We start from the raw sequence: 13,143 nt of genomic DNA, 5'->3' as shown, positions 1-13,143 counted from the left end.
CATCACAGACAGAGGCTTAACCTACTATGCCACAACACCAGCCCCAAGAATAAAATTTTAATATAAATACGTGTAAAAGGCAGTATTTTGGTCCAAGCCATTAACTGCATAGATTTAGGAAGGAGGGAGGGGGATAAACAAGGAATTTTATTTGACTGTGTGCTCAGTACAAATAATGTAAAATGGCTGCCAGGCCTGGACCCACAGAAGCAGTCCAGGAGAGGGACAGGGGCTGCTCCACCGTCAGCCCACTCCTGGGCTGGGCACCACTTGGTGGCATTCACAAAGTCCACACGTGTGGCACTGCACTGGACCTGAGGACACGACACATCTAAAAGTCTAAACACAGGAACTTTAAGTTTGTTAAGTACCATGTTAAATACCACAGATCCGTCCAACAGAGCACTGATCAGCTGTGGCAAGTGGTAACTCAGTTGTATTCCATTGACACAAAAAGAGGCTCATGGCACCTCATTAAGTTAAAAAAAAAGAAAACATTTATTAATTGGATTCCGTCCCATTTTTTATTAAAAGAACGTGCATACAAAATTGACAATTATTAGCAAGTGTTATATTCCTGCAAATGCCTATTATTTTTTCTACACTGAAAATATGTCGTATATATTAACTTTTAAAGTTCTTTAACACAAAGGAACATGGTCATGAAATGTAGGAGGGTTTCCAGGAGACCATCACAGGGAGGCCTGGCTAGGTGGCCATTGGTGAGTGTGGCCTTGTGCTGTTGGCCATTTCTACGGCTGAAGTGGAGAGGGAGCGGTAGTGACCCACGTGTGCCACCAGATGGCGCCAAAGCAGCTTGAGGCGGTTCAGCGGCAGAAACAGCCGCCTTTGTGCAGACGGAAATTCGCGAGATGCAAAGTATTTATGGTTCTCCAGTGACATAAGCATTTTGTCGTGATGCGTTAGACTTTGTAGAAAAGTTTATGGAAAGTTTATGTAGAAAAGTGTATGGAAAATATCATGGAAAAACTGCAGAGATTCCAATTTTTTCTGTGCCCAAATAAGCGTATCTTTGAATTCCATGCTCTGCTGACTCTTTGACGTGCCCTGTGTACAGGACAGAGGCTGTGACCGAAGTTTCCGGGCCCCCCTTCCCCGCCCCCTGGATTTTATCTTAAACACTCACGCACAAAGACTTCCCAGTGCCAGCTGCGCAGGTCAGACTCCCAAGTCCCTGGGCTGCGCCGGCGCCTGGACTCCTAACCGCGGCCCTGCAGTGCCAAGTTCCTGGCAAGCGGTAGGCGCAGGAGCTGGCGCTCACTTCCCCCTCGCCTTCCTGCCCCTGTGCGCTCGGGGGTCCCGGCCTCCTAAGGCCCCGCAGTCCACCAGGCAGGAGCGCCCACGCTGGCCTCCTCGCGCGCCTGAGCAGGTGGGAGACTCCAGAAAACCGAAGCGGCCACTAGTGAACGGAGAAAAGGCCCGGGACCGTGCAGGAGCTCGGAGTTGGGGGAAAGACTGGGCGCCTGCACCTGCTGTTGACCGACAGCTCCGGGAGCGCCGCGCGGGCACACACAGGGCCGCACAGGCCGCGGGTTCCGCGGCACCGCGGTTGCCGCTGGTTCCTGGGAGACGCGGTCTGCAACGCGGACTTCCATCCGCGGCTCTTCCCTGGAGCCCCGCGGAGCGCCCACCGCGCCAGCCTTTGTCTCCCGCGGCGCCCACGGCCGCCCCCTGCCCGTGGTAAGGAGGAACCACCCTGGTTGAGAAGCGCCCGGGACTTCCATCTCAGCCTCTGTCCTGTATACAGGGCCCTCCAGAGGGTCAGCAGGAAGTGGAATTCAAAGACCTTGATTGGGGCGCAGACAACTTTGGAATCTGCAGTTTTTCCATGATGTTTTCCATACACCTTTGAAGACCCCTTGTTTGCAAGGATTTCACTCAGCTTTCCATTCCGTTGTCCGTGAATGTCTTGTGCCGTGGTGTGTGTGTGTACATCCAGTGGCTACATTGCTGCCAGCTGGTTTGTACCTAAAAGTGGAGAAAACTGCTCAGGGGAAGGGTCTTGAAGAAGACTATGCTAAGACCAGCATTGAGCACAGGCAGGCATTGCACATGAGGGCTGGTTCAAGTCCCAGCTGCTCCACTTCCAACTCAGCTTCCTGCCAATGCGATAATGGGAAAACAGTCGGTCCAAGTGTTAGGGCCCCTTCCTCCCACCTGGGAGGCCAGGATAGGGTTCTAGGATCCTGGCTTCAGCCTGGCCCAGCCTAAGCCATTGCAGCCATTTGGGGGGTGAATCAGCAGTCAGCCGATCTTTTTGTCTCTTCCCCTCTTTCTGTATCTCAGCTTTTCAAATTAATTTTCCAAAAAAGAAAAGGAAACTCGTTGCTATAGATGTGCCATTTTCCATCTCAGAGACCAATACTCAAGATTGAGTCAGGCAACTTTTACGACACTTACGTGGAGGATCTTAATCCAGCAAGTGAATGAGCCCCAGAAATGCGCACCAGCTGGGGAAGGTTGGCACAGTTTTCACTTACTAAGCTCATGCACGTTGTTCTCAGAGCCCTGGTGAAGGAGACGCCCCCCCCCCCCTTTTCTCAGGCTGGTATTTCACAGTCCCTGCTGCTGAAGGAGATGTCCCAAAACCGGGGTTCTGGCATCATCCCCCAGCGAAAACCTGATTCTGCTAGCAGAGACGGCTAGGATAGGGGTCCTTGTCTTCGCACAGCAAAGAATCCAGGCATGAGACAGCACAGTGGTGGGCAGAGTAGCAGGGTTTAAGGGGCGGGGTGTCAGTCAGAGCGGACGGGCCCCTCTCCAGATGGAATCGGGATGCGCAGCCAGCCATTCAGCCGGGGGAAGCCACGTTATGCTAGGCAGGCATCTCGGCAAAAGCCCAGGACCCGAGAGGCCTGAAGGCAGTGCCCTGGTAGACGGCGTGGGTGTCTGCAAAGGCTGAGAGCTGAGGGCGGAAGGCGTGCGCCTGGCGAACTGGGCGTGCATCTCGGAAAAGGGCTGAAAACAGTTTGCTGTAAGACTGGGGCTTCCTGTTGTTTGTTCTTCCCGCTCAGTCTCTTCCCCCCGACAAGCGGTTTGCTGGGTGTGAAACAGGTAGAATTCCTCCCAAGGTTTTATCACCTGATCTTAGCAGACTGGGGAGCCCACTTGGCACTGGGCAGAGGGTTGTCCTGGTGTGCCTTCCTCGGGGGGAGACTGTGAAGGTATTATTAGACTGGGTAGCCCACTTGGTGCTGGGCAGAGACAATTCTGGGGACTTTGTTGCCATAGGTTGGGGTGGAGGGAGGCTGGGACCTCTTACAAAGTTATTGGGGTGCGTACAGGGCTTTGTAGCGTAAAATACTGTCTTGCTTGCAAGGTGTGCTTCTGAGGCTGCTAGGGGCCGCTAGGTTCCCCTCCGTGGGCACTCTGTTTTCCTCAGGCCCCTCTCACACCTAAGCTGATTTCCAACTGCCTGCCTAAGCAATCCAGCGCAGGATAGCTAAAACGTGTCTCTTGTTTTCTTCCTGCAGCTTGACCACTATCCCACACAGAGTTACCATCTGCCAAGTTCATCTGACACACTCTTCAATTCTCCCAAGTCGCTCTTTCTTGGAAAAGTTATCGGTAAGCATGTGGTTCTTGGGATATTAGTGTGTACTGAGAATGTGTTTTGTATCAGAATTACGTTAGATTTGCTTTCTGAAAGTACCAGGTTAATTCCCCTCGCTGGGTCAGAATATCTTCTCCATGCGAGAAAAGTTGTGCTGCTGTTCTCAGTGAGGAACAGGAGAAGGGTTAACAGATCGTCTTTGTGGTGAATGGTTCATGTGATACATTTTAAAGCCACCCGTTCACCTTTGAAACACGTTGTGATTGGTCTAGGGACTTCTCAGCCAACACAGAACCAATGTGACTTGGGATGTGCAGTATAAACAAGACCACAACTCTCTCTCCATGGTTGCTCTTTATATATATATATAAATAAGAATTATTATTTAATTACAAGGCAGAGTGACAGAGAAAAACAAGTATTGAAAGGGATTTTGCACCCACTGGTTCACTCTCCAATTACCCACAACAGCCAGAGCTGAGCCAGGCTGAAATCAGTAGCCAGGGTCTCTATCGTGGTCTTTCACCTGGGTGTCCGGACCCAAGTACTGGAGTCATCAGCTGCTGCCTCCCAGGGGCGTCAGCCGGAAGCTGGATTGGAAGGGGAGACGGGACTTGATCCCAGGTGCCCCCGTATGGGATGTGGGCATCCCAAACAGCAGCTTAACCCACTGAGCCACCATACCTGCCTCTACTCTGGAGTTCTTTATGCAGTTTGTTCTTTGGTTTCTTCAAGACATCTCCCTGCTAGCAATATGTAATGTAATTTCTCTAGGCGCATCACGTGTTCTCTCTTCCTCTCGCAAAGTTACCTGCTGTTCACACATCGGAGGACGGATAGGAATGAGGCAGTCGAGAGAGACCACCCTTCCCTATGTGTGCTTGTGAACTTGGGAGTCACCTTTGCCCTGCTCCTCTATAGGCAATTAGTAGACAGATGGAAGCAGTTAAAGATATTTAAGTGTTTAATGTGAAGCCAGTGAATTATTTTTTAGTATATATTGTGAACCCAAAATGGAAAGACAATGGTATTGTGCAGGCTGGGCTGTCAGTCTTTGTCCAGTGCATGTTAGTGATCAGCATAGCATTAATGCTGAAAAAAAACAATTAAAAAAGATGGGGTGTGGAGTTAGAGAAAATGAGGAGCAAGAAACAAGAGATTGAACACATTATTTTCATTATAGATGAAAATAATAATGTGCACTTGTGAGGCGGAGCCAAGATGGCGGAAGAGTGAGGGCGCGTGCCAATAGTCCGGGAAAATTTAGTTTAATAAAAGGGGAGTTACGGTAGCCTCAGAAAAAAGAACCAGGAAAATATTGCAGAGGAAACCCTTCTGGATACAGTGGCCGTGAATCAGAGGACCTACTGGGAGAACAAGGTCGCCCACCGCGCGGAAGCCGAGCCGCGGGACCGAGCCACGGGACCGAGCCACGGGACCGAGCCGCGGAAGCCGAGCCGCGGGACCGAGCTGCGCAAGCTGCAGGGTCTGCACGCCAGTGCTCGAAGGGGAGTGCGTGACACACAACAGCGGGGAGACTTGGGACGTCCAGGGCTCCGAGTCCACACATCGGCGCTGGAAGGGGAGCGGACCTGCGTGGAGAGCGTGGGAGCCCACAGTTTGGGACACCAGCGGCAGACTCAACACACCAGCGCTGGAACGCGAGGTGAGCCAAACCTCAATAGCCCGAGACACCGGCAGGCAAGCAGAGAGAGGAGACTAGAGGGAACGACCCCCGGGGTGGGGGGGAACTTCACCAGGCTACCTGGAAGAGAGAGAGAGGAAAAAAAAAAAGGTGACTGGTACGGACACGGGTTTCTCTCTCTCCGCTCACCTCTCAAGGGCGAGCAAGACAAAGAGCAGGCACCATCTTGGACATACGTCATAAGCAGAGCAACCTCAGGTCTGCACCAGCCCTGAGCCTAGCAGAAAAACCTGACTCTGGGCGGGGCAAATTAACAGGAGATTAGGACCTAGTAAATTTGTGGTGCTACTGAACTGAGACTGTGAAAAAAGAGACGGTGGGGGAGAGAACTCACGGAATTCACGTGAGCACTCTCCAGAGACGCTACAATTCCATAACTTTGGCAACCCAGTGGGAGACTGAAGGAGAATCTGAGCCCACTCTGAGGGCAGAACAGATTCCCTGTGTGGTCCTTGGGAAAGAGCTTCCGATCTCTGGCTCCTGCGGGTATATCGTTTGCCTGCTAACTACCTCCAACTTCGTTCAGCTGTGCAGAATAACTTCCCTTTTGAATCAAAAAAAAAAGAGAGAGAGAGAGAGAGGTTTACCACGCCTAACCTGGGAGTGTCACCTTTGGCACACCAAACAGAGCTCTCAGGCCACACCCATCTCAAGCCCTAAGGCTCCATCAAAAACAGATAGTCCACTTAATCTAGAGTCATAGTATAACAAGAAAAAGCACCACAGTGAAGAAACCAAATATCTCCAATATGCCAAATAACAAACGCAAAAACCAAGGTTATAAAAACAAGGAAGTCACCATGAAGCCCTCAAATGAAAAAGACACCCCAATTCAAGATTATGAGGATGATGACATAGAAGAAATGCAAGAAGCAGATCTCAAAAAATTGATAAGAACATTAAGAAGTTCTCAAAAAAAATTCTTGAACTACAGAAATCCTTAATGGACAAGATAGAAAATCTCTCTCGTGAAAATGAAATATTAAGGAGGAATCAAAATGAAACAAAACAACTAGTACAACAGGAAACTGGGATAGTGACTGAAGTGAAGAATTCAATAGATCAAATGAAAAACACAATAGAGAGCCTTACAAACAGAATGGGTGAAGCAGAAGAGAGAATATCGGACTTAGAAGACAGAGAACAGGAAAGGATACAGTCAAACCAAAGAAAAGAAGAGGAAATTAGAAATCTAAAACATATTGTCGGGAATCTTCAGGATACTGTTAAAAAACCCAACATTCGGGTTCTAGGAGTTCCTGAAGGCATGGAGAGGGAGAAAGGATTAGAAGGCCTTTTTAGTGAGATATTAGCAGAAAATTTCCCAGGTTTGGAGAAGGACAGAGAAATACTAGTACAGGAGGCTCACAGAACCCCTAATAAACACGACCAAAAGAGATCCTCACCACGACACGTTGTAATTAAACTCTCCACAGTGAAACATAAAGAAAAGATCCTAAAATGTGCAAGAGAGAAACGTCAGATTACTCTCAGAGGATCTCCAATCAGACTCACAGCTGACTTCTCATCAGAAACTCTACAAGCTAGGAGGGAATGGCGAGATATAGCCCAGGTACTAAGAGAGAACAACTGCCAGCCCAGAATATTATATCCTGCAAAGCTATCATTTGTGAATGAAGGTGAAATAAAGACTTTTCATAACAAACAGAAATTGAAAGAATTTGTTGCCACTCGTCCAGCCCTACAAAAGATGCTTAAAGATGTGTTACACACAGAAACAAAGAAACACGGTCATCAATATGAAAGAAGGTAAAGGAAGGAAACCAAGGAAGGAAAGCTCACAGCAAAAGATCACAGGGAATTCAAAGCATATATTAGAACTTATCTTTGGCAAATGGCAGGGCAAAGTTACCACTTATCATTAGTCACATTGAACGTGAATGGCCTGAACTGTCCAGTTAAAAGACACCGATTGGCTGATTGGGTTAAGGAACAAAACCCATCTATTTGCTGCTTATAAGAAACACATCTTTCCAACAAAGATCCATACAGACTGAAAGTGAAAGGCTGGAAAAAGATATACCATGCCAACAGAAATGAAAAAAGAGCGGGCGTAGCCATCTTAATATCAGACACCATAAACTTTACCACAAAAACTGTTAAGAGAGACAAAGAGGGACACTACATAATGATTAAGGGATCAATTCAACAGGAAGATATAACAATTATCAATGTATATGCACCTAACTACAGGGCACCGGTTTATCTAAAAGATTTGTTAAGGAACTTAAAGGGAGACTTAGACCCCAATACAATAGTACTGGGGGACTTCAATACTCCACTCTCAGAAATAGACAGATCAATAGGACAGAAGATCAACAAGGATACAGTAGATTTAAACGACACTATAGCCCAAATGGATCTAACAGATATCTACAGAACTTTCAATCCTACAGCTAAAGATTTTACATTCTCAGCAGTACATGGAACCTTCTCTAGGATTGACCACATACTAGGCCATAAAGCAAGTCTCAGCAAATTCAAAAGAATTAGAATCATACCATGCAGCTTCTCAGACCATAAAGGAATGAAGTTGGAAATTAGCAACTCAGGAATCCCTAGAGCATACGCAAACACATGGAGATTGAACAACATGCTCCTGAATGAACAATGGGTCATAGAAGAAATCAAAAGAGAAATCAAAAACTTTCTGGAAGTAAATGAGGATAACAGCACAACATACCAAAACTTATGGGAAGCAGCAAAAGCAGTGTTAAGAGGGAAGTTTATATCAATAGGTGCCTACATCAAGAAATTGGAAAGGCACCAAATAGATGAGCTTTCAATTCACCTCAAGGATCTAGAAAACCTACAGCAAACCAGACCCAAATCTAGTAGGAGAAGAGAAATAATTAAAATCAGAGAAGAAATCAACAGGATTGAATCAAGAAAAACATTCCAAAAAATCAGCCAAACGAGGAGCTGGTTTTTTGAAAAAATAAACAAAATTGACACCCCATTGGCCCAACTAACTAAAAAAAGAAAAGACCCAAATCAATAAAATCAGAGATGAAAAAGGAAACGTAACAACAGACACCACAGAAATAAAAAGAATCATCAGAAATTACTACAAGGACTTGTATGCCAGCAAACAGGGAAACCTATCAGAAATGAATAGATTCCTGGACACATGCAACCTACCTAAATTGAACCAGGAAGACATCGAAAACCTAAACAGACCCATAACTGAGACAGAAATTGAAACAGTAATAAAGGCCCTCCCAACAAAGAAAAGCCCAGGACCAGATGGATTCACTGCTGAATTCTACCAGACATTTAAAGAAGAACTAACTCCAATTCTTCTCAAACTATTCAGAACAATCGAAAAATTCTTTCTATGAAGCCAGCATCACCTTAATTCCTAAGCCGGAAAAAGATGCAGCACTGAAAGAGAATTACAGACCAATATCCCTGATGAACATAGATGCAAAAATCCTCAATAAAATTCTCGCCAATAGAATGCAACAACACATCAGAAAGATCATCCACCCAGACCAAGTGGGATTTATCCCTGGTATGCAGGGATGGTTTAATGTGCGCAAGACAATCAATGTGATACACCACATTAACAGACTGCAGAAGAAAAACCATATGATTATCTCAATAGATGCCGAGAAAGCATTTGATAAAATACAACACCCGTTCATGATGAAAACTCTAAGCAAACTGGGTTTGGAAGGAACATTCCTCAATACAATCAAAGCAATCTATGAAAAACCCACAGCCAACATCCTATTGAATGGGGAAAAGTTGGAAGCATTTCCACTGAGATCTGGTACCAGACAGGGATGTCCACTCTCACCACTGCTATTCAATATATTTCTGGAATTTCTAGCCAGAGCTATTAGGCAAGAAAAAGAAATTAAAGGGATACAAATTGGGAAGGAAGAACTCAAACTATCCCTCTTTGCAGATGACATGATTCTTTATTTAGGGGACCCAAAGAACTCTACTAAGAGACTATTGGAACTCATAGAAGATTTTGGCAAAGTAGCAGGGTATAAAATCAATGCACAAAAATCAACAGCCTTTGTATACACAGACAATGCCATGGCTGAGGAAGAACTTCTAAGATCAATCCCATTCACAATAGCTACAAAAACAATCAAATACCTTGGAATAAACTTAACTAAGGATGTTCAAGATCTCTACGATGAAAATTACAAAACCTTAAAGAAAGAAATAGAAGAGGATACCAAGAAATGGAAGAATCTTCCATGCTCATGGATTGGAAGAATCAATATCATCAAAATGTCCATTCTCCCAAAAGCAATTTATAAATTCAATGCAATACCAATCAAGATACCAAAGACCTTCTTCTCAGATCTGGAAAAATTGGTACTGAAATTTATATGGAGGCACAAGAGACCTCGAATAGCTAAAGCAATCTTGTACAACAAAAACAAAGCCGGAGGCATCACAATACCAGATTTCAGGACATACTACAGGGCAGTTGTAATCAAAACAGCATGGTACTGGTACAGAAACAGATGGATAGACCAATGGAACAGAATTGAAACACCAGAAATCAACCCAAACATCTACAGCCAACTTATATTTGATCAAGGATCTAAAACTAATTCCTGGAGCAAGGACAGTCTATTCAATAAATGGTGCTGGGAAAATTGGATTTCCACGTGCAGAATCATGAAGCAAGACCCCTACCTTACACCTTACACAAAAATCCACTCAACATGGATTAAAGACCTAAATCTACGACCTGACACCATCAAGTTACTAGAGAAATTGGAGAAACCCTTCAAGACATTGGCACAGGCAAAGAGTTTCTGGAAAAGACCCGGGAGGCCCAGGCAGTCAAAGCCAAAATTAACTATTGGGATTGCATCAAATTGAGAAGTTTCTGTACTGCAAAAGAAACAGTCAGGAGAGTGAAGAGACAACCGACAGAATGGGAAAAAATATTTGCAAACTATGCAACAGATAAAGGGTTAATAACCAGAATCTACAAAGAGATCAAGAAACTCCACAAAAACAAAACCAAAAACCCAATTAAGAGATGGGCCAAGGACCTCAATAGACATTTTTCAAAAGAGGAAATCCAAATGGCCAACAGGCACATGAAAAAATGTTCAAGGTCATTAGCAATCAGGGAAATGCAAATCAAAACCACAATGAGGTTTCACCTCACCCCGGTTAGAATGGCTCACATTCAGAAATCTACCAACAACAGATGCTGGCGAGGATGTGGGGAAAAAGGGACACTAACCCACTGTTGGTGGGAATGCAAATTGGTCAAGCCACTATGGAAGTCAGTTTGGAGATTCCTCAGAAACCTGAAGATAATCCTACCATTCGACCCAGCCATCCCACTCCTTGGAATTTACCCAAAGGAATTTAAATTGGCAAACAAAAAAGCGGTCTGCAGCCTAATGTTTATTGCAGCTCAATTCACAATAGCTAAGACCTGGAACCAACCTGAATGCCCATCAACGGTAGACTGGATAAAGAAATTATGGGATATGTACTCTTTAGAATACTATACCGCAGTAAGAAACAACGAAATCCAGTCATTTGCAACAAAATGGAGGAATCTGGAACACATCATGCTGAGTGAAATAAGCCAGTCCCAAAGGGACTAATACCATATGTTCTCCCTGATCGGTGACAACTGACTGAACACCAAAAAGGAAACCTCCTGAAGTGAAATGGACACTATGGGAAACGGTGACTTGATCAGCATAGCCCTGACTGTTAATGAACAACTTAATACATTATCCCTCTTAGTAGTTTTTTTTGTCTGTTCTACTTAATATGACTGGTTTAATTCTGTAATTAATACACAGTTATTCTTAAGTGTTAAAAATTAACTGAAATGTGATCCCTGTTAAACATAAGAGTGGGAATAAGAGAGGGAAGAGATGTATAATTTGGGACATGCTCAAGCTGACTTGCCCCAAATGGTAGAGTTAAAAACATAACAGGGGATTCCAATTCAATCCCATCAGGGTGGCATGTACCAATGCCATCTCACTATTCCAAGTGATCAATTTCAGTTCACAATTGATCATAATGAAAGGACTAAGAGTCAAAGGGAGCACATAAACAAGTCTAGTACCTGCTAACACTAACCGATGGAAGTGAGATACTCAGCAGACTCATAGAATGGCAGATGTCCTAAATAGCACTCTGGCCTCAGAATCAGCCCTAAAGGCATTCGGATCTGGCTGAAAAGCCCATGGGAGTATTTCAGGCATGGAAAGCCAAGACACTCTGGCAAAAGATCTCTGCGAGTGAGATCCCAGTGGAAAGAACAGGTCTTCAAAGAAGGAGGTACCTTTCTCTGAAGGGAGGAGAGAACCTCCACTTTGACTATGAGCTTGTCTAAACAAGATAAGAATCGGAGAACTCAGAGGGCTTCCATAGCCTTGGAAACTCATGACCGGAGCATAGGGAGACTACTGATGCCATAGACAGGAGTGTCAATTGGTAAAGTCAACAACAGGAGTCACTGTGCACTTACTCCTCATGTAGGATCTCTGTCCTCAATGTGCTGTGTATTGAGATTTAATGCTATAACGAGTACTCAAACAATATATTTCACTTTGTGTTTTTATGGGGGTGCAAACTGTTGAAATCTTTACTTAATGTATACTAAACTGATCCTCTGTAAAAAAAAAAAAAAAAGAAATTATCAACTCCCAACTTGACTCTCACTGGGATTAAACATGACAATAGGTCTGATCTGATTTCATCATCATTTAAAAAAATCATCTATTATTTTTCACTTTATGTTTCTGTGTGAGAGCAAACTGTTGAAATCCTTACTTAATGTATACTAAGCTGATCTTCTGTATATTAAGATAATCGAAAATGAATCTTGATGTGAATGGAAGGGGAGAGGGAGTGGGAAAGGGGAGGGTAGTGAGTGGGAGGGACGGTATGTGGGGGAAGCCATTGTAATCCATAAATCGTACTTTGGAAATTTATATTCATTAAATAAAACTTAAAAAAAAAAGAAAATAATAATGTGCACTTGTGTAGGACTTCCTGTAGGCCAGGTTCATTTTAAACACTTTAGGTATATTAATGCATTGAATCTTCAGAACGATACCGTGAGGTAGTTATGATTATTGTCTCCAGTTTATAGAGAAGAAAACTAAAGCATAAAGGAGTATTAGCTAAGTGGCTCTAGCAGCTGATCCAAGTGGCAGAACCGCAACATGAAGCCAGGCAGTTAGTGACTGTCGTAGCTATTAACTTCTTTGCTCTCATCTCCGTGTTGGTTAACTTGGAATTGAGAAAGAGAGGAAGGTTCTGGCAAGAGGTACAAGAGCTCTTCAAAGAGCTCATGGAAATATGCATTATGGAAACACTATGTGTGGATTGTGAAACTTTTCGTACCAAAATAAGCTTATTTTTTAATTCCATTTTTCCACACACTTTTTGAAGTGCCCTTGGGTAAGTGCTAAGGCAGACCAGCTGAGGGATGAGGCCTATACCAGAGGCCAGAAAGCAGCTAAGAACTAGAGTATTCCTGAAATTAGAACCAGGAACCCACCTGTCTCGTTGATGTGGTGGTGGTGGTGGGGAATCTGGAAGACATAGACAAGTAGGCCTCTACTTAAAGGCCCAGAAGAAAAGACCGCTTAGCAGTAAATAAGAGAGCAGACAGTGGCAAGTGATCAAAGGGGGACATTGGAAACAGAATGAGAATGCTTTGATCACTGGGCCTTGGTATCCCAGCACATGGAAAAGCAATTAAACAGCTATTCCTTAACCCTTTGCATCCTAAAAATTATAGCCGTGCGTCCTCTCAAATCTAGCGTTGTGTTATCCAACCGCAGTGTCCTAGGCATTTTCTCCAGTATTTCCCATGGTCGCT

General features: G+C 44.6%; 1 protein-coding gene across 3 annotated transcripts in view; it reads left to right on the top strand.

Moving 5' to 3' along the window:
* Positions 1–1,214: 1,214 nt before the first annotated feature.
* The window catches only part of LOC149127615 (contactin-associated protein-like 2), a 171,892-nt gene continuing 159,963 nt past the window's right edge, over positions 1,215–13,143 (top strand). The window contains exons 1-2 of one of the 3 annotated variants that reach the window (XM_089329591.1): positions 1,215–1,701; positions 3,495–3,588. The gene's annotated coding sequence lies outside the window, so the exon portion shown is untranslated. Of the gene's footprint in view, positions 1,702–2,793; positions 3,076–3,494; positions 3,589–13,143 lie in introns of those variants that run through there. The other 2 variants (XM_089329592.1, XM_089329593.1) reach the window with 2 other exon arrangements.

The sequence above is a fragment of the Oryctolagus cuniculus genome, chromosome 3, assembly GCF_051225735.1.
Source record: "Oryctolagus cuniculus isolate XC-2025 breed Fujian yellow rabbit chromosome 3, ASM5122573v1, whole genome shotgun sequence".
In the NCBI taxonomy this organism is placed as follows: domain Eukaryota; kingdom Metazoa; phylum Chordata; class Mammalia; order Lagomorpha; family Leporidae; genus Oryctolagus; species Oryctolagus cuniculus.
Note: the sequence above shows the minus strand (reverse complement) of the source record. Positions and strands in the feature narration are given on the sequence as shown.